This window comes from Poeciliopsis prolifica, unplaced genomic scaffold (assembly GCF_027474105.1).
Source record: "Poeciliopsis prolifica strain line A6 unplaced genomic scaffold, Auburn_PproV2 SCAFFOLD106, whole genome shotgun sequence".
Lineage (NCBI taxonomy): Eukaryota > Metazoa > Chordata > Actinopteri > Cyprinodontiformes > Poeciliidae > Poeciliopsis > Poeciliopsis prolifica.
Window position 1 is genome coordinate 842,501 of NW_026562481.1, and position 22,109 is coordinate 864,609.

At 46.7% G+C, this 22,109-nt stretch overlaps 1 pseudogene; it reads left to right on the forward strand.

Annotated features, from left to right (window-relative positions):
• The window catches only part of LOC129354222 (brefeldin A-inhibited guanine nucleotide-exchange protein 3-like), a 35,480-nt pseudogene extending 13,371 nt beyond the window's left edge, over positions 1-22,109 (forward strand).

Sequence of the window (22,109 nt, forward strand, 5' to 3'; positions counted from 1 at the left end):
ATACTTCATGTTGGAAGTTAAAGAGACACAAATGCCAGGAAAACACTTTTTACTGAGTTATGTCTTGTTGTTGGTTGACGGTATTTCTTGTTGCAGGAAGCAGCTTTGTCCGTCTCTGGTGGCGATTATGGGAAATCCAGTCAACGATAAAACCATCACTTCTCACCACGGCTACACGGGGGCGCTAGAGAGAGACCGGCTTTCAGAGAGAATCGCTCAAGGTAAGGCATCCATTCGTCCACCTGTCGTTTATCTTCTTACTCGTCTCTGAATGCCAGATTGTTTCCACTTCCTGTCCAGGAACCTGTCAGGAAGTGGACTCTTCCAGTGGGGGAGTGTCCGATCAAGGCCGGGGGTCCGGCTGCTCCTCCAGCGCCCCCGCCAGGATCGCGCCGGTGGTGCGGACGGTGTGCTACATCGCAGCAGAGCTGGTGCGCCTGGTGAGCTGCGTGGAGTCGATGAAGCCGGTGCTGCAGTCGCTGTACCACCGGATCCTGCTCTACCCGCCGCCCCAGCACCGAACCGAGGCCATCCGCATCATGAAGGAGGTGATTCCATCCTCCATCCATCCTCTGCTCACTAAATGAAGGGATGTTGACGTCTTTGTGTCCTGGTCAGATTCTTGGCAGCCCGCAGCGCCTCTACGACCTGGCTGGCCCGTGTGTCGCCGAACCTGAAACCAGGAAACGCTCCTTCTCAAAGAGGAAGTCCCACCTGGATCTGCTCAAACTGTCAGTAAATGAACCTGATCCACAGCTTCACAAAAGATTATTAGCAAGAAAACTAAACAAAAATAAGCATTTTGAACCTGGACTCAGTTTGGATGTTCTGTTTTCAGAGTGATGGATGGGATGACTAAGGCCTGCATGAAGGGCGGCATCGAGGCGTGCTTCGCCTCCGTTTCCTGCGCCTGCGCTCTTCTGGCTGCGCTGGATGACCTGTCGCAGGGTCGCGGCCTTCAGCCTGAGCAGGTAGAGTCATGATAGCAGGAGAACAGGAAGTGAACCTCACAGCCGCTTCCTGGAAACTTTGAGACGAGTTAGCAAAAATGACCAACAACTGCAATTAATTAAGTTTCATTTAATATATTCTGGTTACTTTTATGCTGATTATGAATGGATGAAATAATAATAATAATAATAATAATAATAATAATAATAATAATAATAATAATAATAATAATAAATAATAATAATAATAGTTATAATAATAAATGAAACTAAAATAAATAGCAAAAACTAAATAAATCTCACCATAGACTACATTTAAAGGTATAAATAACTATTAACAGAGGTTCTTGAGGTTTCTGCTTGCTGGAAGAAGTTGTGGGTTCAAATCCCAACATGGTGACTTTTTGCATGTGATGTTCTCTCTGGATGGATGAACAGCAGTGAGAGTCGCTGTGTTTCCTCCTGCAGGCTCGGTTCCTCCTCAGACGCCTGGACGACCTGAAGGACGGATCGGAGTCCACCCGGGAGTCCATGGAGATCAACGAGGCCGACTTCAGGTGGCAGAGACACATCCTGTCCTCAGAGCAGCCTCACTGGGACCCCAGCTCCGCCTCCTCCAACATGGCCGCCGCAGGCGCCACCGAGCGCAGCCCGGACATCAGCATCAGTATCACCACGGAAACGGGACAAACCACCCTGGACTTGGAGATGGGGGACTTGGGACTGGGTCAGGGAAACACACCTGAGGAGTGCGGCGAGGACGCACGCGTCCGTCTGAGCTGTCCGTTTGGAGGCCAGGAGAGAAGCCAGCGGGATCCGGCAGGAGGCGCGGCTCCGAGAGGAGAGAAGGCGGAGGGAGGAGGAGGCCGCGGCGCGGAGGCCGAGGGACAGGAGGACAAGGACAGAGGAGACAGAGGAGGCGTTCCTCCTGACGTGGTGCAGAGGAGCCACGCTCTCGTCTTCCCTGACATCACCAACTTCCTGTCAGTGGACTCCAGGACGCGGTCGCACCATGGACCGGGCTCCAGGTACAGCGAGAGCAACTTCAGGTACGACTTTAGGCTTCATTACTGGGATTTCTCAAGCTCAGTAGTCCCCAGTAGCGCCATCTAGTGGCAAAAATCACAGAAATATTTAGCGCAAATGTTTTTGTTCTCTTGACAAGACAAAACTAACCTTTAAGTTAAATTCCAGCAAAGTAAAAGAGTTTGTTTTAAGTCAATAATTTGTTATTAAGTCGTTATTTAAAACAAGTTCCTCACCGTTCATTCATGACTCTGCTTGTCCTGCAGCATGGAAGAGCAGGACTTGTCTCGGACAGAGTTTGACTCGTGCGATCAGTACTCCATGGCTGCAGAGAAAGACTCGGGCCGCTCCGACGTGTCCGACATCGGGTCTGACAACGTGTCTCTGGTGGACGAGGAGCAGCAGACGCCTCGGGACTGCCCGGGCCACCGCTCCCTGCGCACCGCCGCCCTGTCCCTCAAGCTGCTGCGCAACCAGGAGGCAGACCAGCAGAGCGCCAGGCTGTTCGTCCAGTCGCTGGCGGCGCTGCTGCCCCGCCTCCTGGGCCTGGCCTCCGCCCAGGAGGTGGACCTGTCCCTGCAGAACTTCTCCTCCACCTTTTGCTCCGGGCTGCAGGCTGGTGAGTGGAGGATGAAGTTCAGAGTGGATGGATGATGAAACAAACTCAGCTACTGCAGAAGATTTCTGATCAGTTAATTAACCGTCATGATTTTATGTTTTTTACCATTGGATGTCCGGCCAGAATGTTGTGATGAACTTTTGGATTTAAATTCCTCTCACTATCACAGCTTCATGTCCAGTTTATAGATGAACCGCATGTTTCTGTTCCCTCAGCGTCTCTCTGCTGAAGGACTTTCAGTTTTCTGTTAAATCAGTCCAAGGTGCAGAAACAAACTCAGACATAAATTCACTCCTATTTATATTATTTGGTCTGAATTTTTCCTACCAAACTGGACCTGAAGGCTCTTTTTTACCTCTTAGATCTGACATGAAACTCATCAAAATGACAAGATAACGTCAGAATGTTCTCATTCTCTAAGATATCATTTATCTACCATTTATTCTGTTTTGATTGTTGGCTTAAATCCTCGTCTGTCTCAGCTGATAGGATCAGTGGCGTTGTGAATACTAGTCAGGGCTCATATGAAGTTCTGCTGTTTAATAATGAATTTTAAAGTTTGAATGTTTGGCTGAGATTCTCTAAAGCTTTCCTTGGTTCAGGTGGGATTCACTCTCCAGGCTTTGAATCGGGCGACTCTCTGGGCTGCCAGGCTCTGATGAACGCAGACGGTCTGTACCTGGTGTCGTACTACGCTCTGCTGCTCAACCTCAAGCTCTGCTGCTGCGACTACTACAGACGGAGAGAGCTTCCCCCCGCCCTGAGCCTGGTGAGCTGAGCCACACACACAGCTTCTCTCTCAGCTCCTCTCTGGATGCAGCTGCTCAGCGTTTCCCTTTGTGTTCTGCAGAAGGAGTTTGTTTGATCCAGAGCAGCGGAGTCCTGGTGGTTCTGTGCCAGGCCTGGATTGAGGAGCTTCACCACCAGGTGTTAGAGCGCAACCTGCTGGCTGACGCCGGGTACTGGGGTTCAGCAGAAGACCGCACGCTGCCGCTCATCACCATGCTGACAGGTCTCCCTGAAAAACTGCTTTTTTATATTCTTCATGCTTCTTCAGACAGAAATCCAACGTCATGTTGGACAACCCAGTAGATTATAAACCCAGTACATTTTGTTTATTAATGTTTGCAGTATTTACAGATAATTTTATCCAAAGGAATCATGATGCATCTGCACATCCTGCTGGTCTCTCATTGTTTTCCATTTCTGTATTTAAGGGACTGAATTTAGTTTTAAGAGTTTAGAGATGGGTAAATCGTGGGAAAAAATAAAACATGCATGTAGTGGATTATTTGATTATCTGAATGAATATTTGATGCAAGTAATTTTTTATTGTCTCAGACATCGACGGCCTGGGCAGCAGTGCTATTGGAGGTCAGATGATCCGGAGGCCGTCCAGCCAATCAGCTCTCAGCGCTGAGAGGGCTGGAAGTGACACAGCGACTGCAGGTCTGTATTTCACTCAAGGCGGACATCTTGGTTAGACTCATGCATTCATGCTAATGCTTTAGTGCGTCAAGAGGTCCCCCAAGGCTGATCCTCAGATCCCCTGTTGTTGGTTTTGATTTGCTTCTTATGAAGCTTTATTGTCTTTTGAACAAACAACAACATATTTCCTGCAAGTTTTTCTGCTGTGGAAGCAAATGACCTCCAGCTTAATGGCTAAAGGTTGAACCAAAATGGCAGCGTTGGCATTGAAGGCTGAACAGAAAACAAAATCGATGGTCATAATTAATTACCTCTGACATCATTTTCTTTATAAATAATCTTGTTTACTTCATGTGTTGAAATAATAGTGATGTAATATCTTAATGTTGCATTAAATATGTCTAAAGTTTATGTCTACAGCAGATCAGCAATAAATTCCAGCAAAAGAAAACATTCAATAACATGCAGTTATATTTATTTACTTGGATTATGTGTCAAAATTTACAATTTGGACACTGAAAATATAGAAACTTTCATAAAATATCAACAATAAATTTTAAGAAAGTCAGAATATATTTTTTCTTCTCCTGCAACAACAAATGATCCTGAACTGAATATTTTTTGAAACAAAATCGTGTGTGTTGTTTAAGTGTGAGTGATTTTCCATGGATAGAAATCAGCTGGCTGTTTGGTATGTTTGGTTTAATTATTAAATCATGAGGAATAGTTTTTAAATATTGCCAGCTCTTTTTGAATCCGTGTCATCAGTGAAGAAGAGAGGGATGATGGGAAATAAAAAGATGGAGACAGTCATGGAGGGAATGAGTCAGTGGCTTCACCTGCAGGCCTCTGACACAGAGATGTGCATAAAACTGACATGACACCTGGAATAAAAGTTGCATTAAAACTGTCAACTTTGCATTTTCAGTAAATAATGACACTTATAATTATTAAAACCTCCTCCATGTTCATGGCAGCGATTATGTCCTTTAATTAGCACAGAAACTTTAACCTCGTTAATCGTGAGTCACGCTTCATGACGCCTCATTATCGTTTTTCTCCTCAGGATCAGAAACCGGCTTGTGATGCTATCTGCAGGTTTCTCTCCCTCCTCTCTTTCTAACCAGGCGCCGTGTTCTCCCGCTTCATCCTCACCGGCGTGTGGAAGAACCTGATTGATGTGCTGTCCACGCCTCTGACGGGGCGCATGGCGGGCAGCTCCAGGGCCTGGCCTTCATCCTGGGGGCCGAGGGCTGAAGGAGCAGAGCCAGAGGGAAAGAGACACCATCTGTCTGAGTCTGGACGGCCTGCGGAAAGCCGCCGCGCTCAGCTGCGCGCTCGGTGAGTGAAACCTTTGACCTTTCTGCAGAAACAGGGATAGATGTAAAAAATCAAGTTTACAATCAGGGATTCAGCAGAGTGGAGCGAGGTCAGGGCGTTCCTGGACAGCGCTGTCAGGAAAACGCAGCCGGTCACAGAGGAGCACAGCGCTGGTCCTGAAGGCAAGATGGATGGCGTCTTGATGGGTGTTTGACCAGCTGCTGGGCCTGCAGCACAGTTTCAGATTTAGCTGACTGTTTGTGATTGTTTGGCTCCTCAAACTGGACTTTGTTGCCTCAGCGCTGTCAGGTGCTTCAGAAGGCAGAACCCAGGAACATCTCAGGAAATCACTTCAGCTGATGTAGAGTCAGAAACAACAACAAAAATATCTCATCATAACCTCATCTAAAGTTTAAAGGTTTCAGTGAACTGTGTTCAGGCTGGAAATAAAACTCGGATTCATTTGATAAGATTCAGAGAAAGTTGTTGCTGTTTTAAAACCCTAAATTATTCAACAGGAGGTTTGAGACTAAATGATGTTTCTTTCTCCTTCTGGAAACATTTTCCTAATATATTGAATGGATTTATATTAATAGTTGTTAAATGGATTTTATATTCACACACAGATTTCTGTTTTCCTTTCAGGAGAAAACATCTGAAGCTAGCTTAGTTTTATTGGCTTAGTTAAAATGAACATTTTTCTATGTTTGGTTTCTTGCTGTCTGTCAGTGATGGAATATTTCACATTAACCAAACATGGTGAATAATAACCACAACCTGTTAATTATCATTGAGAATCCAGGCTGTAATTATCATCACAGGAAGATGAATGAATATGAATATGAATGAACACATGGTGTCAAACCTCAGCTGGTTTCAGTTTCTGGTTCTTCACCAGTGGATTAATTTTAAAAAACACAAAGATTTGATCTGACCACGAACTGCTGATCATATTTTTTGTCCGTTTTCCTCTTTCAGGCGTTGCTGCTAACTGTGCATCAGCTTTAGCCCAGATGGCTGCAGCCTCCTGTGTGCAGGAGGAGAAGGAGGTGGCAGAGCTGGGAGACGCCATCACACAAGGTACCGAGTGTGACAGCGCCACCTGGAGCGTCAAACGTCACGGATTGTTTTCATTAAAGCAGCTTTGCAATAAAAACCCACACCTTGAAATCCGAAAGAGAAAATTCCCCAAATGAAACGCCTAATTCAGAAATATGAGACGCTAATCTCAATCTGTGTGCATGACTGAGGCTGGCTCAGTGAGAAATGGATCTCTACTGACATCTAGTGGCCAATTTGGAAAACACAGCTGGAAATTTCAGCTAATGATTTGTAAATACATTCAACATCATTTTCCATCTGACTATTTTTAATGAATGAATCGTGCAGGGCTGCAGCTCAGTTATTCTAGTTTTCAGTGTAGCTCTGTTATGTTCATTTAATTTATTAATTTACTAGGAAATCAGTAAACATGTGGAACATTAATTAGACCTTCTTATCAAGAATAATATCTAAATAAAAAACAGCTGTTATGTTTAGTTAATGCTACCAACTAGTAGAAAATATTTTAATTATGCATAAACATGATGATGGGATGCTTCATAAATGACACTGACAGATTTCTCTGCAGACTGTAAACAAAGTTTTGATGACAGAAAAGAAAAAACTTGTTTCACAGCAGAAAAATTATTTGAATCAGCCTGTTAACACCTGTTTCCACTTTTTATGCAATCACAGTTCAGGGTTGAATCTCTTGAATGGGTCCATTTTAAAACCTTCCTGCATGTCTGGGTGTGAGCTGAGCTCAGCTCTGCGTCCTGCAGGCCTTTGCTCATCTCTGCCATCTTGTTGCTGTTGCAGTGAAGCAGCGCGTTGAGCAGCGGCTGGAGCAGATGGGCCGTCCTCAGGGAGTCCGCCTCCACACGGCTCATGTGCTTTGCATGGACGCCATCCTGAACGTGGGCCTAGAGATGGGCAGCCACAACCACGACTGCTGGCCACACTCTTCAGGTAGCAACACCCAAACCTCACCCTGCTGCAGCCGTAAAGTCATGAAAACTCACCACGGTCCGGCTCTGTCTCAGGGTGACGGAGTATATCAGCTCTCTGGAGCACAGCCACTTCAGCGACGGCTCCCTGCAGCCTTCCTCCCTGACCACCATCACCCAGCAGAGCCAGCAGGCGGCCGGCGCCGCGGGCGTGGACCTGGGTCTGGAGCTGAGCTGCGAGCCGAGCCCTGAGGCGGCCGAGCTGAGCCTGAGCCAGCCGTCATCCAGCCGCTGTCCATCCAGGAGCTGCTGAAGGAGAGCAGCAGAGGGGGCGGGGGCCTGGACCTGAGGAGCGCAGCCTGATTGACCGACCAAGGCCGTCTGCACGCTGTCCACACAGGCGGACAGGTTGGACCTCTGCCTGAAGAGGCTGTGATGTTTTAACCATGTGATGCTGGAGTCGGCTTTAGACTAATTTAATTCTACAGTCGTGGTTTCAGTTCAAACACATTTTATTAATGTGCTTTATAGGTTATAAATGGATTTATGAAAGTCAAACTGTCGCATCACGCACCCAGTATGAGGTGCTGTGCTGATGTACACCCAGCAGGTGGCAGTAGAGTGAATCTGTGTATTACAGTGTTTTTTATGTGTATAAGTTATCATAATGCAGATAAATTTATAAAATGGGGTCAGTTTGTGTAACAGTCAGAAACAGAGTCAAGATTTCAGCTGACGTCCTTCAGGCACATGTGCAAAACATTCGACTCAATATGAATGAGCATGCAGCACACACACACACACACACACACACACACTGTGAAGTGAAGCTGCCTCTATGAGTGTGAGCTTCTGCTTAGACAAGGATCATCTCTTATGTAAGCACTTATCTGAGCTGCTTTTGCAGGAATAAAGAATGTTCTCTGTGATCCTCTGCAGCAGATGGAAACACATTTCTGATGTGAAAGTTTCACCAACAGTAGTAAACAGACCCACAGGCTGTCCTCACACGCAGCTGACCCGGTTCTGACTCCTCGGTTCAGCAGCTCTTTATGCAGCTGGTCACCAGTTATCTGGACATCCTGGTTATGTCGATTTAATACGATGTTCTGAGCATATTTAGGCGTCTTTCTGCCAAAATAAATGAAGGCATTTTTCATAACTAAGTAGTTTATGTTATAGTTTTCCTCTAAAGTTATTCCAAATGGTTTCTATAACTTAGTTTCTATAATTTGCTGCTTTAAACATCAACACAGTTTATTGAGTTCAATTCTAAAATACTTTATTAATCTCAGAAGAATAAAATTATGATAAGTGTGTGTATGTGTGTGTGTGTGTGTGTGTGTGTGTGTGTGTGTGTGTGTGTGTGTGTGTGTGTGTGTGTGTGTGTGTTGTGTGTGTGTGTGTGTGTGTGTGTGTGTGTGTTGTGTGTGTGTGTGTGTGTGGGTGGGTGGGTGGGTGGGTGGGTGGGTGGGTGGGTGGGTGGGTGTGTGTGTGTTTGTGTGTGTGTGTGTGTGTGTGTGTGTGTGTGTGTGTGTGTGTGTGTGTGTGTGTGTTTCAGGCTGTTTGAGGAAGCCGCTACGAAGCTGAATCTGGTCGGTCTGGTCGGTTTTCCTGCAGCAGCTCAGGAAAGCTTCTCAGTCTCAGCTCTTCAACTCGGCGACAGAGACTGGAAATTACTCTCTGGCAATGCCAGGTAGGAAACACAACCTGCAAACGTTCACACACGTTTCTGTCACTTCAGGGAAAACCTGGACACAGACACTAAAAACATGTGTTGACAGAAAACCAGGGAAGAAAGTCACCAGCAATGACCTTAGAGACGTAGCTGTTACTGCTGTCAGTCAGGGAAGGTCAGAAGGTCATTTCAGATCATTTCTAAGAGGAAAATATTTCTGACCAAAACCTCTGAGCCTCTTCCTGAGACTCTGCAGGTTTAAATGACTAAAAGTTCATAACACAACAATCAGAAAAACATGAACAAGTTTGGCAGAGGAGAAAGTTTGAAAACATGGAAACTTTGGTTTGATGAATGAACAAATTTTCTTTGGACAGATGAAACCAAAGATGAGATTACTGTCATTTCTCAAATCAGTGTTAATATCCCAGATAATGATCGACGTAAAGAATATAAACATCATCATCAAACGCAGACTGTCTTGTTGCTGTGGAAACCGTCCTGATTTTCTCTGGTGGTGTTCAGGAGTCGCCAAGTCGACGTCGGAGCGCCGCAGCGCTCTGCATCTCTTCCGCCTCGGAGAGGCCATGCTGAGGATCGTCAGGAACAAGAACCGCCCGTTGCTGCACTTAATGAGGGCCTGGAGCGTGGTGGCGCCCCACCTGGTGGAGGTGGGGAACTGCAGCAGACAGGAACTGGGGATGGTCTTCTGAAATATTCTTTCTGCTCTGATTGACTCGTTTCCCTCAATCTCTCGGCAGAAACTTAAAATCTTAGCAAGTAGTTTTGGTCGAAATTCGAACACTTGGAAATAACTTTGATAACTTTTCAGCAAGACACCAGAGCTTGTTTAGTCAATACTTACTTAATTTTTCTGAAAAACCTGATTCACTTATGACGACACATTATTTCACATATGTGTGAAATAATCTGCCAGTGAAACTAGAATATTTTCATCAATATTAAGGAATTATTGACTTAAAACAAACAGATTGTTGCTGAAAGTTTACTTATAAGTTAGTTTTGTCTTATTTCAGGTGTACTCAGATATGAGCACCACAAAAATACTTTCTAAGACTTTGTGTTTCTGTGGATTGGTTTCTGATGTATTTTGCGTTCTGGGGGATAAAATATGTTTGTTTCCAGGCTGCTTGTCACAAAGAGCGCCACGTTTCCCAGAAGGCCGTTTCCTTCATCCACGACGTTCTGACCGAGATTCTGACGAGCTGGGCGGAGCTTCCACACTTCCACTTCAACGAGGCGCTGTTCAGGCCGTTCGAGCACATCATGCAGCTGGAGCTCTGTGACGAGGACGTCCAGGACCAGGTGAGGTCCGGTCCGGTCCGGTCCAGCACAGCGAAGGTTCCAGTCTCATGCTCCAACCCGGTTGTCTCCCCAGGTGGTGACGTCCATCGGGGAGCTGGTGGAGATGTGTTCCCCAGATCCTGTCCGGGTGGAGGCTCTGTTCAGCGCCCTGAGGACCGTCCACAGCAGCAGGGCGGAGACCAAAGACTACCTGCTGGGAGAGTACTCCATGGGTAAACTGGCAGCCTGAAGACAGACGCTGGTTTCACAGATAGTTTAGTTCTGATCATGTCCTCCTGTTCTGCGCAGGGAAGTCCCAGGCTCCCGTGTTCGACGTCTTCGAAGCTTTCATCAACACTGACAACATCCAGGTGTTCGCCAACGCTGCCACAGACTACATCATGTGTCTGCTCAAGTTCGTCAAAGGCCTGGGTGGGTCTGGGTTTTTTAAAATCTGTTCACATTTCCAGACCTGCAGGATTTATTCCTGATGGAAACAGAATCCTGCATTTCCTGTTTCATGTCTTTATTCAGAACAGCTGGGATTAACATTTCTCAGAACTTTCATTTCAGTTTTGAGCTTTAGATGTGACTGTTGTATTTGTGCAGCACCTTTTGCTCCTAATTCCAGTTTTCTGTGTGTGTTTGTGTGCAGGCGAGGTGGACTATAAGGAGATCGGAGACTGTGTTCACGTGTCCGGGTTCAGCTCCACTGACCTCTGCGTTCCGGCTCTCGACTACCTGCACAAATGTTCCCAGGTAGGACCTCGCCGGTCGCAGCTCGTCTGCATCGCACCAGCTCGTCGCCTCTCATCAGGTTCTGTTGGGTTCCAGCTGCTGGCCAAGATCTACAAGATGCCGTCCAAGCCGGTGTTCCTGGGCGCCCGGCTGGTCAGCCTGCCATCGCAGGAGCGCTCCGTCAGCAGCGAGGACGGAGTCGACTGCGTCCTGCAGGAGTTTGACGACGACACAGGTGAAGAAGACTTTCTGTTCCACCCGGTTCGTTTCCTGTTTGGGGTCCAGCTGAGGTTTCCTCTGCGCTGCAGGTTTAATCCAGGTGTGGATCTTACTGCTGGAGCAGCTGACCGCCGCTGTGTCCAACTGCCCCCGGCAGCACCAGCCCCCCACCCTGGAGCTGCTGTTCACGCTGCTCAGAGAGGTCACAGCCGTTCCAGGTGAAGCTCAGGAACACAGCAGAACATCTCTGGATCTGGTCTACAGGAAAATCCTGGAATATTATTAAATATTCATAAGTCTGCATTTAAACAGATGTTGGGATTTCACAAACTCTGGAAATAGCAACTGTTCTGTGATGAGTCAAATATTGCAGCATGTGTGTTCAGTATGAAGCAGATGTGAAGGAGTGCAGCACATGGTGATCATGAGATCATGAGAATTGTAAATATGAGAAATGGAGCCAGAATAATCCAGTGAGGCAGAGTGAGCTGACTGGAAAGTAAATAAATTCATATCTTAAAGGATGAGGCTTTAAATGCTTTTACCTTCCTGTGTTTCTGCGGTTTAACAGACTAACTGCTGCTCAGGTTCCCTAATCGCTCCACCTCCCTCCCTGCAGGTCCGGGCTTCGCCATCTTCGCCGTCATCCAGCTGCTGCTTCCTGTGATGTCGCTGTGGCTGCAGCGTAGCCATGGCGACCACTCATACTGGGACGTGGCGGCGGCGAATTTCAAGCACGCCATCGGTTTGTCGTCTGAACTGGTTGTGGAACACGTCAACAGCTTCATCCACTCAGGTGAGCTCCTGGATCCGGGCCTGATCAGGTTCTGCTGGGATGAGGAGGAATCGGAGCGTCACTGATGTCTCGGTCCTCCCTGACTGGACCGATGCGACTGCAGCCCGGTTGTTTGTTTCTTTCTGCAGACATCGGCTACGAGTCTCTGATCAACCTGATGCTGAAGGATCTGTTCAAGCTGCTGGTGGCCTGCGTGTCTGAACCTGCAGAGACCATCTCCAGAGTGGGCTGCTCCTGCATCAGGTCGGCACTCTCACCATCCTGTTCTTCAGGAGCCACAAGAAAATGATTTAGCATTTTTAACTGGAAGAAAATAACCGCTCGAGTTCTCAACTTGTCGATTTTGACACCAATTGAGCTGGTGACCAGCAGGACACCAGCTGGTCTAAAGGTTTTACAGCTGCAGCAAATATTTTGTTCTCTGTCCACTGCAGAAGGACAGCAAAGTGCTTCTGCAGAAGGTCGCTGTCCTTCTGCAGAAGGTGGCTGTCCTTCTGCAGAAGGTCGGTCGCTGTCCTTCTGCAGAAGGTGGTGTCCTTCTGCAGAAGGTCGGTCGCTGTCGTCGCTGTCCTTCTGCAGAAGGTCGGTCGCTGTCCTTCTGCAGAAGGACAGCGCCGACCTTCTGCAGAAGGACAGCCACCTTCTGCAGAAGGTCGGTCGCTGTCCTTCTGCAGAAGGCAGCGACCGACCTTCTGCAGAAGGACAGCCACCTTCTGCAGAAGGTCGGTCGCTGTCCTTCTGCAGAAGGACAGCGACCGACCTTCTGCAGAAGGACAGCAAAGTGCTTCTTCTGCAGAAGGTCGCTGTCCTTCTGCAGAAGGTCGCTGTCCTTCTGCAGAAGGTCGCTGTCCTTCTGCAGAAGGTGGCTGTCCTTCTGCAGAAGGTGGCTGTCCTTCTGCAGAAGGTCGGTCGCTGTCCTTCTGCAGAAGGTCGGTCGCTGTCCTTCTGCAGAAGGTCGGTCGCTGTCCTTCTGCAGAAGGTCGGTCGCTGTCCTTCTGCAGAAGGTCGGTCGCTGTCCTTCTGCAGAAGGTCGCTGTCCTTCTGCAGAAGGTGGCTGTCCTTCTGCAGAGTCGCTGTCCTTCTGCAGAAGGTCGCTGTCCTTCTGCAGAAGGTGGCTGTCCTTCTGCAGAAGGTCGCTGTCCTTCTGCAGAGTCGCTGTCCTTCTGCAGAAGGTCGCTGTCCTTCTGCAGAAGGTCGCTGTCCTTCTGCAGAAGGTCGCTGTCCTTCTGCAGAAGGTCGGTCGCTGTCCTTCTGCAGAAGGTCGCTGTCCTTCTGCAGAAGGTGGCTGTCCTTCTGCAGAAGGTGGCTGTCCTTCTGCAGAAGGTGGCTGTCCTTCTGCAGAGTCGCTGTCCTTCTGCAGAAGGTCGCTGTCCTTCTGCAGAAGGTGGCTGTCCTTCTGCAGAAGGTCGCTGTCCTTCTGCAGAGTCGCTGTCCTTCTGCAGAAGGTCGCTGTCCTTCTGCAGAAGGTCGGTCGCTGTCCTTCTGCAGAAGGTCGGTCGCTGTCCTTCTGCAGAAGGTCGCTGTAGCTCTTGACCCGCCCTACCAGCTCAGTGCTGGTGAGTCTGGTGGCTTTTTTAGAAATATTACACTAATTGTTTTTTATCTTCAGAGGTATGAAGGTGACTTTATTAATATAATTACCTTTAAAGAAAAATGTCCTCCAGAACAAAGATGGCTGTAACATGTAAAACCAGTGGGAACCATGGCAACCAGTCATCAAGACATGATGTTCTGTCTTGAACGTTAACTGATTTGCTTCGTGTGTGTGTGTGTGTGTGTGTAGGTACGTGTTGGTGACTGTGGGTCCCGTGTTCACAGAGGAGATGTGGAGGTTGGCCTGCTGCGCTCTGCAGGATGCTTTCTCTGCAACGTTAGAGCCTGTGAAGGTACACACACACACACACACACACACACACACACACACACACACACACACACACACACACACACACACACACACACCCACGCACACACACACACACACACACACACACACACACACACACCCACGCACACACACACACACATCAGCTGATACAGATAACAAGGCTGCATACAGATTTAACTCACCCCAGAAATCGAAACATGATCAGAACGCTTTCACTAGTAATTCTCACATTAAGTTTCCTTACAGAAGTTTAACTTTCTCTCTCTGTATAAAAATATGTTTTATTGACCTCCATGTGTTTCAACCTGTTGTTTTTTCACAGCATTTTGTCTCACATTTTATTTCTGTCAGAGTGAAACTTTATTATCTGACCTTTGAACCGAATGAAAGGTGCTTTGATTCCACTGACATGTGACCCAGAACTGAAACATCAGATGGTACCGAGCCCTCGTGCCCGTTTCATTTGATTAAACCCCAGCAGGCTCGGCTTTATGAGGACTTTGTGTTAATTTGTTGATGACGGCACCTGCTGTGTGTGTCTGGGTTTACTGAGAACATCCTCAGTGAGTCGAACCCCTGCTGATCCACTTCATTCCTGTTAACACAGAGCGGACCTCAACGGGAATCTGACTGAAATATTCCTGCCTGCCTGACTGCAGCTAAGCAGCTTTACTGATTAAACCTCCAGTGTGTGTGTGTGTGTGTGTGTGTGTGTGTGTGTGTGTGTGTGTGTGTGTGTGTGCGTGCGTGTGCGTGTGTGTGTGTGTGTGTGTGTGTGTGTGTGTGTGTGTGGATCAGAAAGAGAGATCATGACATCTATTGATTCTGCCGTCACTTTTTTCCTGAATCCTCAACAGATCAAATAATTTTATATTCACAATAATCAATATGTTCTTAAAAAGTGTAAATAAGAAACAGAAGATGAACTTAAAAAATGTAATTAAATAATTTTAAAAAAGGAATAACATCTTTTATTATCCGTATCAAACAGCTCAGAGATGCTCTGACTGAAACAGGTTTCCCTGGTTCTTCATGTGAAGGTAGCAGTTTCTGAAAGTTGCAGTGACGCTCTGATCAGTTTGTGTTTCTAAATCGTCTCAGAGCTTCGTGGTATTTCTGAGTATTTGTGGAGTTTTAGTGAAACGGCTCCTCTGGTTTGAAACAACCTGGAACATCCAGTCCAGCTCTGTAAGTCGGATCAGTTTTACATTTCAGATGTTTTATAATTTATTGTTGGAACAACAATCTAAATAATAACCAGAAGCCTTTTGTGTTCCTTTTGAATAAAAACTATAAAACTGGTTCACATCAATACTGAAAATACAAAAACATAATTTTACTTCTTTTTCTAAATTATTCTCAACTTTGCAAGTTCATCTCATAAAATCCCAACAGAAGTTTGTGCCTGTTTTACCACAAAGTTTTCCTAAGGCAGTAATTGGGTTGGAAGGTTTATTATTGATTATTATTTATTATTGATTCATGTGTCCTCGATTATTTAAGACAGGATTCTGCCACTGTTTGTGCATCGCTGCAGGACGATCGTTATGTTGACATATTGTCGTGTTTTAGGTTTCAGTCTTTTGTCTTTTTATTGTCATTGGCTGTAAAAACAATCAGCTTCTGAGGTTTTGTGAAGAAAAGGGAGTTACGAGTGGCTCGCCTTCAGCATTACCTATTTTTATTAATAGAAAATTACAAAACAAACACCTGAAGTTCATAAAATCAGGATGTTTGAGGTGGAATGATACGACGGTCTGTTCATGAGTCGTTCTCTGCTTCAGTCGCAGCTTAAATCTGTAACAAGTGGCTCATCCTTCAGACATTTGATCATGTGACCTTTGACAAGCTTCATGGAAAAGCTGCTTTTGTTTGTGACACATTCGGGTCACGCCTGATCCAGAGTAAACAATATTTATCTACAACCCAGAGAGAGTTACTGCCGCTGATCAGGTGGCTGATAGGAAACCTCGTACCGGGATGGGAACATTCTGGAGTTCCTCAGGGTTTTTCCTGTTGGAACCGCTAACAATGCACCGGACTCCACATAGATGGACAAACATCCTCCAGCCATCTGACTGTGTGGTCAGTCATGTTGAAGTAGCAACAATTAAAAGTGAAGCTCTTAATTTAACAGTCAATCTAAGAGAGCTTTCACACCAGCCCAGTTTAGTCCGGTTTAATCCAAGTCTGATCCACTTGTCTAGAAAGTCTGGCTCATTTTGTGAATGTGTAATCTGACCCTGCAGTGGGTCAGAACAGTGAACTGTGGTTTGGTTCGAATGCCTATGTGAACGCCAAGCGGACTGGAGCCAAAAGCAGGAAACTGACTGCATCGCAGGGCATTCTGGGTAAATACAACCAAAACAAACGTGTGTATCTAGTGCAACTCTAACAGGAAGTATGGCTTGAGCTCTTTTTCAAAGACAAAAGAAAAATCTTCCATCCACTAAAAACTGACATCACTTTAAGTTTACAATTATACCATTAAGAAGTTTTGCTCAGTGTCTTTTTCAGCGGTTATTGAGTTGATTCCTTTCCTTGCATTCTCATGGATCGACTCTGGTTTGATGAGAGCAGCTGGCTGCCAGCAGAACGTGCAGAAAGCTCATCACTCCAGCAGATTTCTGACGGGGATTGCTTTGCTCTGTCGCTGTAGAACCTGCTGGCGTGTTTTCATAGCGGCTCTGACAGTTTCTCTGGAGACGCCTGTGAGGTGAAGGTGGCGGCTCCGTCTCACTCTCCGTCAGCTGAGGCCGAGTACTGGAGGATCAAAGCTATGGCTCAGCAGGTGGGTGAACAGATCCTAACACTAACATCTTCAGAGTATGAGACGGAGCTGAAACATCAACGTTTTACACAAGTTGTTTCCATTAAATGAACTGAATAGATGAGTGTGGCAGGTCCAGAAACGTTGGAGTCATGTCCTGTCTCTGTCTCAGGTCTTCATGTTGGACACTCAGTGCTCTCCGAAGACGCCCAACAACAAGGACGGCTTTGAGCACGCTCAGTCCTGTGTGCTCATCATCGAGCTGCCAGCCGACCAGCAGTCCAACGGGCATGCTCAGAAGAGGTGGACCGGTCTCACTCACTGATGCATGTTTTAAATCTGTCTGCTGGTTCTCACTGACATTCTGTCCAGCTGGCTCATTGCTTCTGGTTTCCTGTTGTTGAATCCAAACCAGTGAACTGCTGAGATTATTCTCTCTCTGTTCTCTTTCTGCTGCTGTGCTGCAGGAAAATCGGGTAAGGCGGTTTTCTGACTCGCTGTCAGGTGTGTTAGAGAGACAGATGCTCACATGCAGCAGCCATCTGTAGCATAATCACACTGCGTCATTCACCATCAGATGTGCATGATATGCAGAAAATGATCAGATTAAACATTCCTGTGTGGAATGACAGACTGATGCTGAGGATTAAAAACCATCTACCTTTAACTCTGATCCGGGTTCTCATCAGGTTTTAAATCCATCTATAACTTATTGTTGTCAACCAAAACAATTCTTACATTGTCATTTACTTTTGTTCTTTTTGTAAAAACTGACTAAACGTGATTTATTTTTCCGTCCGTCCTCCAGGATCCCGTTCCGGACCATCGTGGTGAGCCTGCTTTCCCATCAGGTCCTGCTCCAGAACCTCTACGACATCCTGCTGGAGGAGTTCGTCAAGCAGCCTGAGGGCAACGAGAGGGTGACCCCTGTGACCTCCGACCCCAGCAGGCCCACCGCCGGCTTCCTGCGCTACATCTCCATGACAAATTTAGCCATCATCCTGGACCTGCTGCTGGAATCTTACAGGTTGCTGCTGTGTTTACCGTAAAGTGGGACAGGCAGGTTGTACCGGTTCTGACCGGTTCTGACCGGTGTCGTCTCTGCAGGACGGCTCGGGACTTTGACACTCGGCCGGGTCTGAAGTACCTGCTGATGAAGGTGTCGGGTGTTTGCGGAGCAGCAAACCTTTACCGTCAGTCGGCGATGAGCTTCAACCTTTACTTCCAGGCGCTGCTGGGCGCCACGCTGAGCCAGGCGGAGAGCATGACCGCTCAGCAGGTGGGAACCAATCACAGTAATCCCTGCTGAGGCTCTAAATGGCCACACTTTAGAGCCATTGCAACTTACAGCTGCAGTATGTCACTGCTATAAAAGATCTACAAATTTGTTAAAACTAATAATATGTTGGATTGCATGCAGTTCTACTGCAGTGATCTAGTCAAATCAACCACATCGTGGCTCACATCGTATTCTGATGTTCAGCAGCAAAAACTGATCTGAGTTTAAATTCAATCGTTAAACAGTTTTTATTCTCTCAGTTCAGCCAAACATCCAAAACTTTCGTAACGCATCAAAATATTAAACCAAAGTTATTCAAACATCTTTAGATCTGAATTAATTACTCACCTTTTCTTTCTGTAAAAGACGGTGATGAATAAAATAAATATTGAAACTGTTATATTCTAGGAACTCATTCTTCCCTTACTGAGTTCAGTAAGAGTTAATGTAATAATAATCAACAGAGAGGTATTGATAGATCAGAAACGTGACAGACTTTTGTCCCTGCCTTCCTGTCTGCAGCTGTCATGAAAGGCATTTAGATATTTGATATGTTTGGATTATATAAACTGATGTCATTTCTGAATACCTTGTCTCCACAAGTCACACATTGATGACCATCAGTTCCCAACTAAAACATTCACTAATAAGTATTTTATAATAAGAAACTTTTCTCCCAATTAACCGTTTCTGTTCAGGTGAAGCGGATTCTGTATGAGGAAGAGGAAGGCAGCTCTGGCTCCTCCCACCCTGGCTCCGCCTCCTCAGAGGATGAAGATATCTTTGAAGAAACAGCACAGGTGATAAAAACATGATTGTTGGAGCTGTTTGTTTCATTTGGTTACTGGGACGTTTAAAGTGTTGCTGAATCTGTCCATCTCATATTTTATATTCTCAGGAGAAAATAATATCTAAAAATCTTTTCCAAACAAATTTATATAATCCTGACTGACCTGAAACAAAAATAAAATAATTTCTCTGTTTTCATTGAGTCGTTAGATCTCAGGTTTCGGTTTCTTGCTGTGAGTCAGGTCATTGAGTCGGTTTCCTCTGGCAGGTGAGCCCGCCTCGCGGCCGTGAGAAGCGCCATCAGTGGCAGGCTCCTGCACCGTCGCTCAGCGTCCAGCCTCTAGGGGGCGCCGACTGGGCCTGGCTGGTCAAGCGCCTCTACAAAGTGTGCATGGATCTGTGCAACAGCTACATCCAGATGCACCGGGACCTGGAGAGCACGCTGGAGGAGACGGCGCTGCTGAGAGGAGGCGGGGCGTCAGGAGGAGATCACGTTTTCTTCCTGCCTCTCTTCCAATCAGAGACTTCCACTCCGACGTCAGCCGGCGGCTTTTCCGCCAGGGGGACGCCCTCAGAGGAGGGAGGCGTCAGGGGTCAGGGCATCGATCTGAGTGCAGCTTCACCTGGAGAAACACCAACACCCAGCCCCAGATTCAGGTCTGACATCTGTCCTGTAACTGCCTTAATGATGCAGATATTTGAACTTACAGCTGCAGTATGTCACTGCTATAAAAGATCTACAAATTTGTTAAAACTAATAATATGTTGGATTGCATGCAGTTCTACTGCAGTGATCTAGTCAAATCAACCAGTCAGATCCTGAAGTCTCTTAGCGCTGTAAATGACACATGTGTACATGCTGCTCAAAATGCTGAGGGAACAACTTACTGATTCAGAAAAAAATGTCTGTCTACCGTCATCTGTGGCTATGCTAACTAGCCTTAGCATTCATGGCAGCCTCAGATGCAGTGAACCAGCAGAAAGTGTGAGTGGTGCATACACTATCATGACTAACAGCACAAAGACCCTCCTCCTGGCTCTGATTGGGTTAGGGTTAGTGGTGAATTTCTGCAGTTGGCACCGTGTGAAAACAGAGGAACTCGACTTTTTTCAGATTATCTGTCTCATAACAAACTGTTTTAACAAAAATGTAAAAAAGTATTTTCATAAAGTCCACATTCTGTAACTAAATGTCTTCACCTTCCTTCATCTTCTCAGCTATTTCTATTTCTCCCAGCTTCACAGGCAGTCTGCCGCACCACTTCCAGACCGGAGCGGAAAAGAGAGACTTCGGCATCACAGGGAGCTCGGTAGGAGGAGTTCCCAGCAGCGCCGCGCCCGGAAGGAGGAAGGAATGGTGGGAAAACGCCGGTAACAAACTGTACACCATCGCTACGGACAAAACCATCAACAAGCTGATGATGGAGTACAAACGCAGGAAGCAGCCGGTGCAGCAGCAGCCGGTGCAGCAGAGCCACATCAACCTGTTCATGAAGGAGCAGGCCCGGGCGGCGCCGGGGGGAGCGGTGGGAGGAGACAGGAGGGGCCCCGTGGAGCTGCAGAGGCCCCAGCAGCTGGTGGACCAGCAGGGGCCCCCGCTCAGGCACTCGGTCAGCGCGGGGCCCGAAGTGCTGAGGCAGGAGAAGAGGCCCCGGTCAGGATCCACCATCAGCTCACACAGCATCTCCCTGAGGGACTCCGAGGCCCAGATACAGGTGAGGGAGGAGAAACAATCTGATTCACTCTCATTGCTTTTCTCTAAAACTGAAACTGATGGGCTTCAGAGTTTAGTTAGTTTTTTTTTTACCAACAGTTAAATCCTGACTACACTCCAATTTAATTTAAATTCCCTTCCTCAAGAAAGGAGTTATGCTCAGTGTCATCTTTTTAAAAGTTCCCGTGTCGTTTCCTTCAGTGGTTCTTGGTGCAGCGCCCCCTCAGGCGAGGAGGGGAACAGGTTGCTCAGAAGGTTCTGTTGGTTGGACCCAGAGCAGAGTGGAAGAGAACCACAGCAGCTGGAGATGGAACAAATGTTGCAACACGTACCCCAGCTTGCTCCTGTTCTGACCTTTGACCTGTCTGTCTGCAGGCGTGGACCAACATGGTTCTGACTCTCCTGAACCAGGTCCTGCTCCTGTCGGACTCCACCTTCCTGGCGCTCCAGCCGGCGCTCTACCCGTGCCTCAGCCAGCTCTCCTGCCACGTCACCGACGCGCGGGTCCGCCATGCGCTGCGCGCGAGTGGCTCGGCCGGATCGGCAGACTGTATGACATCATCATGTGACATCACAGGGGTGGACGAGGTGTGGCTGAGTGAAGGACACACGGCGAGGGCGTTGAGAGAAAGAAATGACCCTTTCAGAGAGAGACGACTGAGGAACTGCTGATTAAATGAATGAAGTTTGTAAAGAGTTGTTTGTACGATGGAGAGCATTTAAATATAAATGTGCCATTTTTGCTCTGGTTCCTTGTTAATGTCTGATTTTCTGAATGGCTTTTTATTTCATAATATTCAGAGCTCTTCTGTTTTTGCTGGTACATTTTCCTGGTCATCTTGATGCCGTCTGTGTTGTGTTGCTGATTCATATTTATTGTCATATTGTGATGCTTCCTTGTGCATCGCAGCATTCCTCTGACTTTTTCCGCCTTTTATTACGTATTTTGTAGATTTCTCAAAGTTGCAGCAGTCAATAGAAATGTGGATTCATGTTGCTGCTGCTGAAACAGAGAAAACAGCTTATTTGCTTTAAAACAAAAATGATAAAATAATATTTAAAAAAATCCACTGGGTGCCTTTGGGGGAGGATTTAATAAGCTGTAGCTTATCATCATTTCTGTTTTTAGTCAGTTACCAGGAAGTTTCCGCTTCAACTAAGATCCAGCTTCAGTCTTTGGACCACAAACATTTCATTTCAGAATCAAGCAGGCGACTTATTGTGGATTTAATCCGATTGTGTTTGGTTGTCTCTTTTCTAGCTTCGGCTCTTTGTGTCTGTCTGTAACGCTGAATGTCTCTGGAGGTATTTACTTAAACCAAATACAACATGAATCCGTACGGATTATGGACTCTTCTTGAATTCTGCAATGTTTTTACGCTTCTTCTCTCACTGTGAAGATCATTTTGTTTGACATGTGAGAAATGTGCAGCTGGTTACTGTTACTGCTGTCACTGTTTGTTCCTGGTTTGTCTGCAGCTGAATCTCTGAGGGCTGAAACCAAAAGCTGCAGGTTAACAGAATCTCCTGAAACGTGTTCAGCATCTTCTGTTCCTGAATGTCTTCATTTAAAATACAACCAGATAACGCTAAATGGTCCAA